Source organism: Camarhynchus parvulus, chromosome Z (genome assembly GCF_901933205.1).
Source record: "Camarhynchus parvulus chromosome Z, STF_HiC, whole genome shotgun sequence".
Lineage (NCBI taxonomy): Eukaryota > Metazoa > Chordata > Aves > Passeriformes > Thraupidae > Camarhynchus > Camarhynchus parvulus.
The window spans coordinates 11,261,072-11,276,878 of record NC_044601.1 but is presented as its reverse complement, the minus strand read 5'-3'; positions in this window follow the sequence as shown (position 1 = coordinate 11,276,878).

The window sequence follows — 15,807 nt, the reverse complement described above, 5'->3', positions numbered from 1 at the left end:
CTTGGTTAAGACATAAAGCCTTTTATTAGGAGTAATTAACATAGCTTAGTGACCCAGGCGTCTAAACACTGTTTTTTGGATTACATACCATACACAGTAATCACCTGGTACTTGCCTCATCATACACATTTTTAAAATGTGCTGCAAACTTTGGCTTTGTTTATTATCACAAGGAAAAGCTTTTAAAGCCTTTAAAATTACCAGTAAGCAATGAGGATCTAGTCAATGGAGTCTATGGGATTTCCAAAAGGCTTCTCACCACATCTCCCAAAGCAGACTTATTTTGAAAGAACCTTAAGCCACAAAAGAAGGCTTAAGCCTAAAATAAGAACTTCACTGTTAGGTGTGATAAATAATTCACAGATGGGAAGGAAATTGGAGAAGGGAGTATGAGTTAATGTTTAACTCCTGGAATGGAGGAAACTTGCCACTACAATTCTGCAGAGATCAGTGCTGGGACCTGGGCTATCCAGTACATTCCTAAATGTAACCTTGTGAAAAAAGGGAACCCTATGAAGACTGAGATGAGCAACTTTGCTGCTGATGCTAAGTTAGGCCAGTAAGGATGTGCTCTGCCAGAAGAATTGTGCCAGGACTTTAGAGACTGGATGGCAAATAACACCACAAATTCAACATACACAAACACCTGAAATCCATGCAGTAAAAAAAGAGATGAAGGATTTAAAACACTGCAACATGAGGACCCTGACTCATGTATTTATAAAGCATGACATATGCCTCATTTCTGACAGGACAGATACTTATTTAATTCTATAAAGTTACTTAAGTTTTAAGATGTTATTGGTGTTGTTTCAAATTGTGAGTTGACACAGGCAGGCAGCCAGAACAGCTACAAACTTGCAGTTAGAACAAAACCAATAAATTTATTTCCATTTACTTTGCTAATGACAGGATCCCCAGAGCAGCGCCAGGCAGAGGCACACAAGCAGAGATGGTTCACGCTAGAGGATCACTGGACTATGGTTCTCAGAGGCTTATTGAGAGTTACTTCCAACTGCAAGGTCACTTGAGTGATTTACAATCCTTCTCAATAGTCTCCCAAGCTTTAACCCATTCCTCCCAACACAAACCTAACAGGAGAGCTTCAATCTTGGCTATGTGCCTGTGTGACTAGAAGCATATTTATTTACCCACCATATCTATACATGATATGTGGGGTTTTAGTTAGGCAAAAGGAGAGGTAGTATTGATATTTTCAGTTACAAAAAAATGTATCAGTAGGCCTACTGATAAAAAAACAAAAACCAAAAATCAACAAATGAACAACTACCTCACAATTAAGTGCAAGAGTTACACTCAGTGAGTTTCTGAAGTAGCATTTTAAGGCAGGAGCTCCATCTAATTATGCTTTGGTTGTAAAGAGCAGCTTGAAAAGAGATTTTGGAGCAAGACTGTTCTCTTGATACTGTAAGAGAGGGATATAACACCAAAACAGGAGTGAAAAACCTGCTATGCCACAATTAATCTATATACTCTGTGCAAGGAAAAACAGCAAGATGCCTCAGCAAGGAACAGCAAGGAACCTCTGGGGTTCAGATATAGTCCAAAACCTCATACTTTGGAGGTAGTTTAACAGTCATTAAGGTCACTGTCACCTATACTAAACTAGACATAAGAAGAAATCTAGCTTGTAAGAAAATAATTGTCTTGTACCCTTCATGAACAGTTAGAGAAGAATCTAGAAGTTCAGTTTCAGGGTATTAAAAAATGCATATATGAATAAGAAATTACATTCACATTTCTAGGTATTATTCCTACAAAGGACAACAGCAGTACTTAAGTATTCATTGTATCTCTGACATCATCTATGTAAAAAAAAAAGTTTGCTCGATGTAGTGAAGGTATAGGTTGAACATTTTTGCAGACGTGATTTTTTTTACAGCATCTTATTGAAAACCATACAAACAAACAAAACAGAAATAAACAAATTAGGAAAAAATAGTCCAAGGTTTATGCATTGTAAAAGGAAAAATATCCTATAAAATCTAAGATAGATGGTTAGGGAGCTGGCATTAGTGACCTGAGAAATTGTGCAGGAGGAAGGTTGTTTTCTTCACAGCAAAACCTAATGGTGAGGCGCAGGGACAGAAGGTTTTGCTGCCTTAGCTCTGGTGATTAGAGAAAGGTGAGCTCAGATTCCTTCTGACATTGTGGAGCAGAAGGATCAAAGGCAGCAGTGGAAAAAGGTTGCCGCAAAGAAACTTCCACCCCCTATAGTCAGCTGGTCAGAGAGAAAGAGAGGTGATGTCTATAAAAATTAGAATACAGATGAGAAGGAGCAAGAACAGAGATGTGTAACTGCATGAATAGCAACTTAACATGTATCTGAAACAAGATTTATAGCAACTTCTGACTCCATCGACCATTACGTTGCATCGTTTTCAGTTCCCATGATATTCTTGATGCAGGCATAAGTACTTAATTGTATAGTCAGTGTTACATAGTTGACATCTAATTAGTTACATTATGCTTTCTTAAATTATTTTCATATTCCCTCATGTCCTTACTTCTCCTCAAATGACTTTGGAACTATAAATTGTTGCCTAAACATGGACAGCCAATGGCATCATGGATCCTGATTTAGTGGAGTGGAGATAGTATTGCAGTATAATAAGTTTAAAATTCTTATGAACTACAGTTTTTAAATGTTAAAAACTCACACTGTGAACCCGTACAGGGAGCAGGCAGGAAGTAAATTTACATAATCTGAGTGTATAAAATGTCATATTTTTAATAATAGGAAAGTGGAAAGCATTATAGAAGTAGAAAGTGAGACAGGGCCGCAAAGAGAGGTGGAAGAACCTTCCAGGGTCAGAAAGGACTTCACACATATTTCTCTGTGACAACAGACATAAAAGGAGGTGAGATAAAAGGAGAGAGGAAAAAACAGCAGAAGGAATCACACTCACGTACACAAATAAGTGAAGCAGTAGCTGAGAGGCTGCAGGACTGTTTTGGAATCTTTGAGAAATACAAAACATAACCATGCCACTGTGTAAATTCTGTACAAAAAGGAAATTTTGCTTTTACGCAAGGCAACAAATGTGGTGACTTTTTACCTGGCTTGCTGTTTTGACGGCACATGAACCTACTGCAACTAGTTATCCAGTTTGATTACACACATGTAGTAGATCTTTATTGAAGCGTGTGCTATTTAGCTAATAGATGTAGACAGCTGCAATCCAAGTTACCACAAACTTTTAATACTGTTTTTATACTGTTATTATGTCCAAGCATTAATTAGAGGTGAACCTAAGCCTCACTTTAGCAAACCTAGCTATTAGAAGCTGATATTTTCTTCTCATTGAGAATGAAAAATTAACCAAAGCCTTGTAACTTTTGCAGTAAATTATTTCCCCTTGAACATGGACAACACAGATCAAAGTATCTTTGCCCCTTGCATCTCCTACTTTTCTGAAATATCAGCTATGCTTTCCTTGTTCCAGATACTGCTGTCACTTTCTGTTTGAGAGGTGAGGTCCCTTTCCTCTTTGACCAAAATTGATTTTCCAATGAGAAAGTAAACCAATAATTTGCGTTGATATTGCTTTGATATTAATATTTGAAAAAGAGCATGATTCATTTTTTAAGCCCTCTACTTATTACATTGCTACTGATAATGTTCTAAATTGGAAAAAAAAGAAAAAAAGAAAAAAATGAACAGAAAAGGTTTTATAAATAAAAGCACTAAAAGATTTTTTTTTATTAGGAAGGCAACCCTAGTCACCTAAACTAGCAATCTCCATTCAACTTTTGTGCCTTAAGCCAAATACAGGGTGTGGAGTATTTTTTGAATAATGAATAACTGATCTAAAAGCGAACCTGACATTCTTGGTTACTTATTCTAGCTCTGATGAGTGTTGCCTTTCTTTTAAATTTCTTCTTTATGAATAAAGCAGAAATACAAATATACATAAATCATCTTTCAGTAGCATTCTCTTCAATTATTAATTTCTCATCTATTTGCATGACCTCTATAATGTTCTCACTGAAATATAAGAAGGCAAAGAAAACCTTTCATTTAGGTTATTTTTCCAAGAACTCTTTTTATAATTATATGAACCACAAGGAAAAAACCCTCCTTTAATTTAATACTCAGACTTTAAACCCTCACTTGGATTTAGTGGCAGGTGGCAAGCTCTTTATTGAACTAAGAGAACTTAACAGTTATGTCTGCCTCTTTCCCTGTGATTACCATGCATCCATTTTATCCATTAATACTGCCAACGAGAATGTATTGCTTGTGTTACACATACAGAAATGCAGAACAAAAATTACCAGTGTAAAAAGCATCAAGGTGAGGTCTCCCCAAAATCTACAAAATATCACCGAGTACAAATCTGTTATCTAAGTGATACACCTGAACAACTGAGCAGTTTTCCTTTGACATGATCATCCTTTCTCATTAGTCTCCATTAAATAAAATGCAAGACAACAGTGTTCGGTGCAATATGATTTGAGTATGTAATTCTGACATATCAGGTCGAAGTTGTAAAACTGTTACCTTTGTTTTTCTGAAGTTCTCTTTGTAACTCTGGTGTTTATATAGTACAAAATAGTTTATTTAAAATTTAAGGTTACCTTAGGACTATTTAGTTTTTCTACACTATATATGAGCTCTTTAAGTAAGCCACAGTGAACTTCTCTTGGATATGCCCATCCATTTACCCATGTAATGGCATGAACTGCAAAATGCCAAAATGTTTTTAATGAGAGGTATTTGTCATCTTTTACTAAGGCACACAAAACAATACAAACACAGAATGTTACCACCAGAATAATTTTTTTTCATGTTTACAAGTTAAACCTAGAAACACAACTCTCTCCCCTCTGACATACAGCTAATATATCCCAAATGTAATCCCAGCTCTTCAATTTACCAGCAGGCCACTTCAAAGCAAAATACTTTCAGAAGTGCCATACACAAGTCAATGTGCTATTTCATAAATGCTGTAAGTGTGGAGGTAACAACCAAGATAAGTATATGGAACATAACAATGAAAATATCTCCCCTAAATAAAGGTTATGTCATAATCGCTTTGGTCTGTAAAGTCATAGTGGTAAAAAAACTATCAAGAATACAGGGTGTTACATTAAATTACATCAATGTTTACATAACAGATATCTAATATTGGATTTGGGCTAACTAATTTTGAGGTTTTATATGACAGGCATAACCCTTCTACATATTCATTATCAAAAAATATTATTCATGCTCCAGATGAACACATCAAAAATGTTTTGCACTGCTGTCTTTACTGAGTTTCAACAGGGAACCTTAATAGCAGAACTGGTCAAAATGTCATTTAACTTTCACAAAAATCATATGCCTTTATCTGTCATAGAAGAAAATGGGAAATTGTTTATTGCATCACCTGAAAAATCTTGCAAATCACATCCAGAGAGCTTCCTGCATGAACATATCTCTGTTCTTTATTCTGCAAGGAATATACAACATTCAAAGTAACAGGAAAAGGTAGGAGAGGGCTCTTACCCTTCTTGAAGATAGGAGTGACATTTTCATTCTCCAGTTTTTGGGCAGTACCCACAGTTGCTGCAATTGGTCAAAGGATGCTGAGAGGGGTCTTACAGTTACATCTGCCAACTTCCTCAACACCTAGTATTTCACGGGTGCACCCCATCAGGGCCCAGGGACTTAATTATTTCTAGTTTGCAGAAGTATTCCCTGACCAAATCCTCTTGCACCAATGCCAAATCCCTTCTAACCCCAACCATGCTGTGTTTCTGTGTTCTCTGTGTTCTCTACAGACAGCCTCTGGTTCTTTGAGTCATGAGAGCACTACATTCAGAGAAGTAAGCAGATCAGGATTGTGTGGTAAAGAAAAAGACAAAAGGAGATAAAGAAGCAGAGACATCAATCAATATTATAGAAGAGACAGTAAGTATAGTAAATATTGGAAAGGTTCTGCTTTTTGTAAGATTATTGAAAATAATTGTTAGTCCTTCTGCAAAGGAGGGTTCAGGCTACTGGTCACAGTTTATGGCAATCTATTGAACAGAATAAAATCCTTTACTGAATGGAGAGGTCTGTAGAGCCAGAGGGGACACCACAGTAGATGCTACTGCTCTGAAAAAAGCAGCAGATCAAGAAACTGATAAAGTAACATACTGGGCCACTTCTGGAGAAAACAGCAGGACAAAAAGTGAAAAATCTGCTGGATAAAGGAAATATAAAACTTAGTATGGAGAGTGCAGTTTAGGAGCTTGCAAGTCTAGTGAGAGAAAATGACCTTGACAAAACTATCATAAATCAGTGACTGCTACACAGATGAACACAGCCTTTCAGGGTATCTAGCATGCAGTGCGACAAAGTGTAACAAGAAGAAAAAAAGCATGAGAAGCCCAAGTGTGGACACGGTCTGTGAAGGAAAAGTGATGGATACAATGAGGCCTCCTAATAAGAAAAAGCAAAAGAAGAAACTCTGGAAACCTTGGCAGTTTACAGCTTTCTCATTTGGGGAAGTGGAGGGGCAGGCACTGATCTCTTCTTCTGGTGATCAGTGATAGAACCAAGGAAATGGCATGAAGTTGTATGAGGGAAGGTTTATGCTGGGTTTCAGAAGTTTCCACACCCAGAGGATGGCTGGGGACTGGAACAGGTTCCCAGGGAAGTGGTTAAGGCACCAAGCCTGTCTGAATTCAAGGAGTGGTTGGACAATGCTCTCAGTAGCAGGCAGGCAGGTTTGGAGTCTCTGCTGGAGAATATTTCATTATTGCATGGCAGTACACAGGAAGAACAACTCTGGGTGATCAGGAACACTCAGCTACACAGAGGAAGCAAAGATGGGATGGATGACTTCTGATGCAGTAACTGCAAAAAAGCACCATGCAACGTAGAGTGAGGAAAGAGGACTGGGAGGACATGCAGAGTTGTCACGTTTGTCTTCCCAAGTAAGTATTACACATGATGGAGTCCTACTTTCCTGGGAATGGCTGGACATCTTCCTGTCCATAGGAAGCAATGAGTGAATTCCTTGCTTTGTTTTCTTTCTGTGTCCAGATTTTGCTTTGCCTATCACTGCCTTTACGTCAACCCAGGAGTTTTGTAACTTTTTATCTTCCAGCTCTTTTCCCTTGTCCCTGGTAGTGGAGTGAGAGAGTGGTTGCATGGTGCTTGGTTGATGACTTGGGTTAAACCACATTACCTTCCCATCCACTGCCACTGGCACATGCCCACAGTGCCAGGTCCCTCTCCACTTACCATGCCTGCCATGCTTCTGGAAGCTGGTGCTTCTGGCCAGCTATTGTATTGGTGTTCCTCAAAAACACTGGCAATGGAACCCGCTGCCATAGACACAGGCACAACCTTCTTTCTACTCCAGGAAGACCAAGACCCTGGTCTTGGTGTGATGTGCTGTCCCATCAAATGTTCTCTTCAGTGAGACAGAGGTGCAGAAGAGAGACAGGAAAGAGAAACTGGAAAAAGGGAGAAAGGGAGAGAGGGAGAGAGGGAGGGAGGGAGGGAGGGGGGGAGAATCACTCCATCAGCCAGACACTTTCTGATTTTGAGGATCAGCCAAGGGGCCAGCTAAAGTGTGTCTTCCTTGAAGCCCATTTCTTCATGCAAATGTAGCTTTACAAGCAGCATCAAGGCCACTGTTTTCTTTTGCCAGAGCCAATCTGTTCTGAATGCTGTGATCAGTCACAGAACTCTGGTTATTCCTACGAAGTGGTATTTTGATTCAGAGAAACTGCTCTTGCGGCAGCGCACAAGCGAAACCCGGCAAAGCCTCCACAGCAGGGAGAAAGGCGCAGCCTGCAGCCTGGTTGGGCCGACTGGCGTGGCCACTGCGGCCCTGGTCCACTCTGGGGATGACCAGGGCGACCAGCCGGCTTCCCAAGACCTCTGCGTCAGAGGCAGAGGAAGGCGTCTTGGTTAGGCACAAGTCCCGCGAGCAGCAGCAGTGATAAGTCGGCGAGGAGAAGAAGAGGCGTGAGGCAGGAAGTATTCTGCAGCAGGGGTGGGTTTATTGAGGGTCAGGGAAGAACAGGGCGAGAGGGGAACTGCAGAAAACTGCCCAAATCCCACCCCTCGGGTGAGGCAGTTATAGAAGCCCCGAGGGGAGGAACAAATCACAAAGAACCAATAGCATAACGTAATACAAAGAAGGACATGGCACGAGGACAAATCATATTACAACATAGGAGTGGCTTCCCGCCCCAATCCAATCACCCTCTGTCCCTGGGAGAAGCTTCTAGGTTCAGGGAGTGGACAGAGAGTGACGGACAGGGGGGTTGCCGGGGAAACAGAGGAGGAGAAAACCAATATAATGACATAATAGGGGAGGGGCTACATAGATAGACACAAAAACTGAAACAAAATGGCGGGAGTTGCCATGGTACCCTTGCAATTGACAGTTAACTGTAGAACAAAGGAGGGGGAGGGAGCCCTGAAACAGCACTTAGTCGGCCATCTCGATTTCTAACTTAATAACTTTTAAACTTATAAAACGACTTCTAAGCAGATTCAAACTCATTTAAATAAAAACCCGCACCACAACCTGCTCTGAAGCCCCAGTGCCCTGTATACCCTGGGACGAACACCATCCTTTCAGTCACATAGCTTGTCATGACTGGCAGGCAGGAGCCATCCTGCCAGCCTGTTTGCCCAGAAACCCCTCTGACCAAGGGACCACAGGGTCCTTCCTGTCCCCTCGGCCACAGAGAAAGGGAATGCATGGAGCAGCATGTTGATTCCATCTCTGCATAGGTACCATCGGCCTTTATTCACGTCATTCTCCTACATAAATGCACTGCTCCCTTTTCATTCAGAACCTCTTCCACTGTCATGGCTGCAGCAGGATTTCCTGCAGGAGGAGGTACCACCAACAGGGCCCTGGGGTTCCATGGATCTTTGGATCATGGATGAGGGACAGGCCCCAGGTGAGGAGACACAAAGCAGCAGCCAGTGATTGTGTCAGGGAAATAACAATTTATTTCTTGTCTTTTGAATAAAGATTTGCTGGAGCCTTGATTGTGCCACCCCTGGAGTGGCCTCTTGCAGGGCTGGGAGAGTTCTGGGGGCCAGGGGCCCTCCTCTTCCGGGGGTACCGGGACCCCCTATGTGAGAAGTTCCTGCCTTGGACGGAAGAAGAGGGTCTGCATTTGCTGCCCTGGGCAGAACCTGCCTCTTCCACCTCCCTCAGCCCCTCCTGGGCCTGCACCTGCTCTGCAGCCAAGGACACAGATGAGGGACAGTCAGTATTCCTGCAGAAGGCAGTTTGTGAGGTGCTGGCTTGGTCCTCCATATCAGAGCCTTCAGGGCTGCTTGTAGAGTAGGCAGGATTTTGCTCCCAGGAGCTGGTGGAGCTGGCTGCAGGGTTGTGGTCCTTCTCCCCAACAGTGTGGGATTGCAGTAGCCTCTGGGCCTCCATGCTGCATCCATGCACAATGACATTAATAAGGCCATAGACCAGCGGTGCTGTATATCCTTCAAGGTCAGGCTGCAGCATCTGGAACAATAACTTCCTATTCAGACCACAGAGGCATAGGGCCTGTAGGATGTGTCCCTCTGCATTCTTTGCTAGCCACCACTGGGACCCATATATTGCTTCCAGTCTTTGACAAAGCCAGGGCAGCATGGGGTCCAGGAGATGCTTCTGACCTTGGAAAAGTTCTGCCCACACCTCAGGCAGGAGGCCCCCCACAGTCTCTGGCCTCATAGGCCCCTGCTCAGCTGGGGACAGCTGAGAAGATGGCAGAGATGGCACAGGGCAGTGGGGGCTGTTTTCAGCCAAGTGGCTGGGAGCTCTTCCTGCCTGGCTACAGGTCTCTGGCAACTCTCCAGAGGGTGTGACAAGACACTGTAAATAGTCGTCTTCTTCACGCACAGAAAACTTGACAATCAAAATCATTCTGCTGCAGACTGGGCACGCTGGTTTCCTGTCTGTCCAATGCATGATGCATCCCAGGCAGAACTGGTGGCCACAGGGCATCGCATAAGCGGCATCCTCATGCGCATCATGGCAGATGGGGCAGCTCCACTCTCTCTCTGTGGGCCTATCTGTACACCATGGAGAGTCCTGGGGGCTGGGGGCCCTCCTTTCTGTGGGGTTCTGAGGCCCCCTGTGTGAGTGTTCCCAGCCCTGACAAGGTGCAATGGGACTGTGGCTGCTGCCCTGGGCAGAGGAACTTGGCAGCACCCCCTCCCCCTGCTCTTTCTGGGGCTGCACCTGCTCTCTACCAATCTGCACAGATGGCTGGAGCATGCGGAGGGCACAGAGGGCAGCTTCTGATGTGCTGGGTTGATCCTCCATGTCAGAGCTTGCCAGGCTGCTGGCAGGGCTTGGATGCCAGGTGGGAGTCCCTCCCTGGGAGCTGGTGGAGCAGGAACTGGCCTCAGGGCTGTTGCCCTCCTTCCCAGCAGCATGAGAGTGCAGCAGCCTCTGGGCCTCCTCACTGCATTGGCCCACAATGAAATTGACAGTGGCATCAACCAGCTGTTCGGTGTATTCCTCCAGGAGAGGCTGCAGCATCTGGACCATGACCTCCTCATCTGGACCGCAGAGGCACAGGGTGTACAAGATGCTGTTCTCTGCTCTCACTGCCAGCCACCACTGGGACCCATATATTGCCTCCAGCCTCTGGCGCAGCCAGGGCAGCATAGGGTCAAGAACATGTTCTTCTTTTTGGAAAACTTCTGCCCAGACCTTGGGCAGCAGGCTACCCACAGCCTCTGTCCCTGCAGACCCCTGCTCAGCTGGGGAGGGTGTTCCTTGCACAGGAACTGCTCCAGGGCGCTGGCAGCTGTTTCTATCCAGGAGGCCAAGAGATCTTTCTGCCTGGCTGCTGGTGTCTGGTGATTCTCCCTGGGGAGTGATGACACACTCTAGGTATTTTTGCTCCTGCAGAGAAAATCTGACAGACTCTATCAACCTTCTGCAGAGTGGGCACTCTGGTTTCTTCTCTGCCCAACGCAGAATGCAGCCCATGCAGAACTCATGGCCACAGGGTATCACATAAGCGACACCCTCTTGCTCATCATGGCAAATGGGGCAGCTCCATTCTGTCCCCATGGCTTTGTCTGTTCTCCATGGCAATTCAGGAAGTCCTGAGAAGCTGCTCCCCATCACTGGAACTACCAAAGAATCTCACAAACTGCAACAAAACAGAAACCTTTGTCCCTTGCTGTCTCTGTGCTCAGTCCTCCAGATCTTGTGGACACACATGGCAGGAAATCAGACCTGAGTCAGCCTGAGTCAGGTTTTCTCTGTGCCTGAATGAAAGTCCCAAGGAATGTGAGGTCGCAGTCTAACCCTAGAGACATCACAGCTCACTGCCAGGTGACTGTATATGTGACATCACAATGGGATGGCCAGCTCATTGGGATGGGACACTTGAACCAACACAGCACATTGAAGGTCAGTTTCTGTGTGTCCTGACTGCTACCTGAGCATGCCCCAAAACCCAGTGATACTAATCTTTGTTACACTCATTTTTACATTAACAGATAGGTCTTTTATCCCCACCCTGATTAAATGAAGTCTAATTTGTCTTCTAATACTTCTAAGGTTGCACATTTATTTTGGTTCCACATGAGCAAAGAAACCAAACTGCTTTAAAATGTATGGCATTCCCTTCAGAAAGTGATTTTTTGATATATTTCCAGCTGACAGATGAACCTGATAGCAATAGAGTGTATGCTCGCAGGTAATTAAACATGTAATTAATACTTTTAAAATAAAAAGATTCTTTAAACTCTTCAAATTAAATCTTTGCACAGTGGTAGGAGAATTCAGTGAAGTACCACAAATATCTCTGGGGAGTTTTTCAAGCAATGACCAATTGTGTTTTCAAACTGGATTCAAAATGCATTTTGAGTTCCATAGAAAAACTTCTATAACAGACTTCATATCACTTTCTTAATCGTGAAAACAAGATAATCAAAGGCTTATAATTGATTGTGAGCCCTGTGGGACAACACCTGTGAGGGCAGAGGGAAAACAGGTGATGGCTTTGGGATGGGCACCCAAAGCTGCCAACACTATCCTCCAAATGCACCATCCAGCACAAGATGACTCGCTTAAATTTTTCAGTACTTTATCCAATTTATCTTCTTTTTTTTTCTTTTGGCTACCTTCAACTTCTGTACATAGTCCTCTCATTCCTTTGATGTCTCTACCTCTTCCTTTCTTTGCACCTTCCCCCCCGATTGCCAGCTAAGCTATTTACAGATGCCTTTTCTCACCCACCTGGTACCTGACATGGCAACACCAAAATAATTCTCATTATTTTGCCCCTAAGTGCCTTCTCTTTGCGGCACTGTCACAGCTGGCAAAGCTTCAGTCTTTCACATGTGTTTTTTGGGCAGTAGGCGGGTAAGGGCTGGCAAAGTGACATCCTAAGGCCTACAGAGCAATGCACTGCAAGCCAGACCTCTTCTCTTTCAGGCAAGGCTTCTGTGAAAGGACTTGAGAATTCCCATCATGGAACTGAGGCACTGTTGACAGAGCACTAGACTGTGAAAGGGTTTGAAAGGGGATAGCAACCTGAGCTTGCAAATGAGACACAAGAAGCTTTCTTCCAAACAGAATTTTGGCATCCCAATAGCAGTGCTCCATGCCGGCCATCTGTCCCCAGGACATTCCCCATTTGCACACCCCTCCTGCTGGCAATGGACTCACTTTGGCTGTCATGTGCGGCAGAGAAGGGAACAGGCAGCCAGAGAGGGATCCTCTCACTGTGTTTCGCAAAATGACAGCAGAGCAGCCTTTCTCACTAAAGTCATCTGAAATGACCTAATAGTCGCAATAGTCTGGATTGCCTCAGGGGTGGGGCTCCAAGACATCACAAAACTCAAGAGGCTCCAACCTCCTCAGCATATCATTTCAGTCAAGGTACTGGGTTCAGACCTAACACCTTTCCTGACTTTACCTAACCCTTCAGTGCTTCTCAAACCCAAAATCTTTCTTCTTCTCTTGAGTCAACAAAACCAGTTCTGCCTTCTTTGTCCATATCTGGAGAGAGCTTTCCAGCTGCCACCTCTGCTCCTCTGTCAGCCCCTTTTCTCCTGCTTCCAGGGGCCACCAACAGTTCCACACACCTTTCTTCTGCACAATCATGCTCTACACATCCCCTACCGTTACTACACATACTTGCCCTGGTGGAGTAATTTTCTGCTTTGCTCTGAGGAAATGGGCGGAGGTCTAAAATTTTGCCTAAGATTAATTGAGGGAGGAATCTTCCCCACCCACTGTGGCAACCAGAGAGAAAATACAAAAATTTCTCAATATTGCTTGCAACAAACTTCTATAAAACATATGAATATGAATGTCTTAAAACTTAGCAAGATAAAAACCTGTAAACACTAAATGCAGTGAAGAACAGCAATTCTTCAGTCCTGTCACCACTTCATCTTTCCATGAAACACCTCTCCCTGAGAAGAAAACTCAGTCCCACTTGGACCTACTTCGTACAGAGAAACTATCCACTTGGTATTCTTTTGTGTTCTCTGCCTGAGAAAGTTTTGGTGATGCTTTAATCAAACCAACAAGAAAAGTCTGTAAAAAGAAATTTAGAAGACATCAAGAGCAAGACAATCACTAAAAACTCATTTGGCAAGAGTTATCTTATTTACATTTTCCAGTACCTTAAGAATACTGATGAGGATTCTTAGCACCATGTAGGCAAACTTGAGTCAGAGAAGCCAACCATCCTTCTGAGATCTTTTCAGTTTTAGGTAGCCTGGGTTTTTTTGTTGGATCTACACATTCTGTTACATTCTCATTTGCAAATTTGGACTGAAGTCCAGAAACGCAACTTTCTTTTCCAAGGGTCAGGTAGGATTTGTTCCATGTGTGTGATGTTAGAGAGGTCCTTAGGGAAAAGGAGATGGCTCTCTTTTCTTTCTTGGTCTCTTCCACCCTCTGGCACTCAAAGCCATGCTTGCTCTTGTAGTCATTACGTACAAGGTCCTGGCTAGGATGGTTGACTAATTCAGGAACAAACAGCCATGCTGCCATACTAGGGACATTGCTCTGGAAATGAGCAGAAAGATAAACCATTTGATGTTATTCACTTCAGAAATGTTGCATTGCAGCTTTATCTGCAGCGGGGTCACATTTCCTGTACTGTCCAATACAATTCCATGTGTCCAGAGCTAACTTGAATCACATCATTTAGGAGTCTCCAGCTGTAAAACTCACAGCCATGGGATCAAAAGTCCTTTCCACTTCTGGATAAGTGGCTCTTGATTCCAGGTCTGGACATACACCCAGTCTCCTGACTGGTGAGGATACACTTGAACATTCAGGGTTATTAGTGAGACCAAAACAACAAACCTTGCACCAGGATAAAAGCATTTTCTCCTGAGGGTTACAGATTCTCTAGCAGCAGCATTTCTGCCTCCAGCCTCTGGTGGCAGACAAGGCTCAATGCCCACGGCTGCCAGAAGGAGGCACGGAAGGAGCAGTTTGCAAAGCTTCATTGAGAATCCCGGGCAACTGAGTCTCCATTAATTCCCCAATTTCTTTCCAGAGAAACCTCTTGGGATATTTGAATTCACCACCCTCACCCAACTCACTTTGTGGACGTGGTGCCGAGATTTTGTTTTCTCACTCTTGATCCTTAAATTTTCAAAAAAATTACAAGAACCCAGAAGAAGGTGAACCAGTGATCGGCTGATTCTCGTGCATTGCTTGGGTGTTCTCTCTCCTCCCAGGGGTCCAAACTTTGCAAACCACAGGTTGCTCTCTGGGCAAAAGACCAGGGCTTTTCACAATGTGCTTCCTTCTCCAAAAGATTTATTTCACTCATCCCCAGTAGTGAAATTCTCAAAACACTCTCCATTTCACTTTCTTTGGGATCATTGTTAATTTTCCCGTGTAATTCAGCCACTTCCGTCGCAGACTGAGGTACCACTACCAGACACTGCCTCCTGATAAGGGAATTCCTTCTTTATCCGCGGGCAGGGCTTGGGATGAGAAGGAGGGAAGAAGATTGGCTGTGCAGAGTGGAACCTCTCCTGCAGGGAGCAGAGGAAGGCCACATCCCCTCGGGGCCATCCCGCCTCTGTGTTTGTGAGGGGCGGGCGCAGGTTAGGCTGAGGGGCGGGGTTGGGCTCTGAGGCATTAAAGCCCTGCCAGGGGCTGCGGGGCTGACCTTGCCGTCCGGCAGGCCCGGCTGTTCCTGGAGTCTGGAAAACGCTGTTTCCAGGCCCTCCCCAGCAGTGGTAAATTGCAGCTCTAAAGCTCTTTGGCTTTGCACCAGCGTGTTTCACTGGTTTCTCATGTTTTGGGGGCTGCCTTCATCTGGCATTGAGTTCCTGCTCTGGCCTGAGGCCAGCAGTTATTTCAGGCCCTGAGGCAATTTGCAACTGGTCCAGCTCCTTTTCTAGCTGTTGGGCAACATTCAGCTCTCTGAGTCAAACCTCCATGCATATGGGTACCAGGCATGGCCCTTTCCTGGGAATGTTTCATTTTCTTCTACCAAAGGTCACATTTTCTGCACAAGTAACTGCGGATGGTGCCATTTTCCCTCAGTCCCCATGTCTCTTCAGGGCTGGACAAGCTTTCTATTGAAGCTTTTAGCAAGTCTGTCAGTGGAGAGCAGTTCAGATCAGTTTCTGTGTGGGATTCCATTGCTTTACTGCCAGGAAATACCAGCGTTGACTGAAAATTGATTTCTCCATTCTTATGTCACGAGCAGTTCCTGCTGTATAAAACGCCCATGTCACCTCAAGAGTACCCTGCTAGCTGTGCCAATTAAAATGTAAGGCCCCAAAAACGTTGCTCTATGAGACACTTTCAAAGGACTTAAACTTGTTCA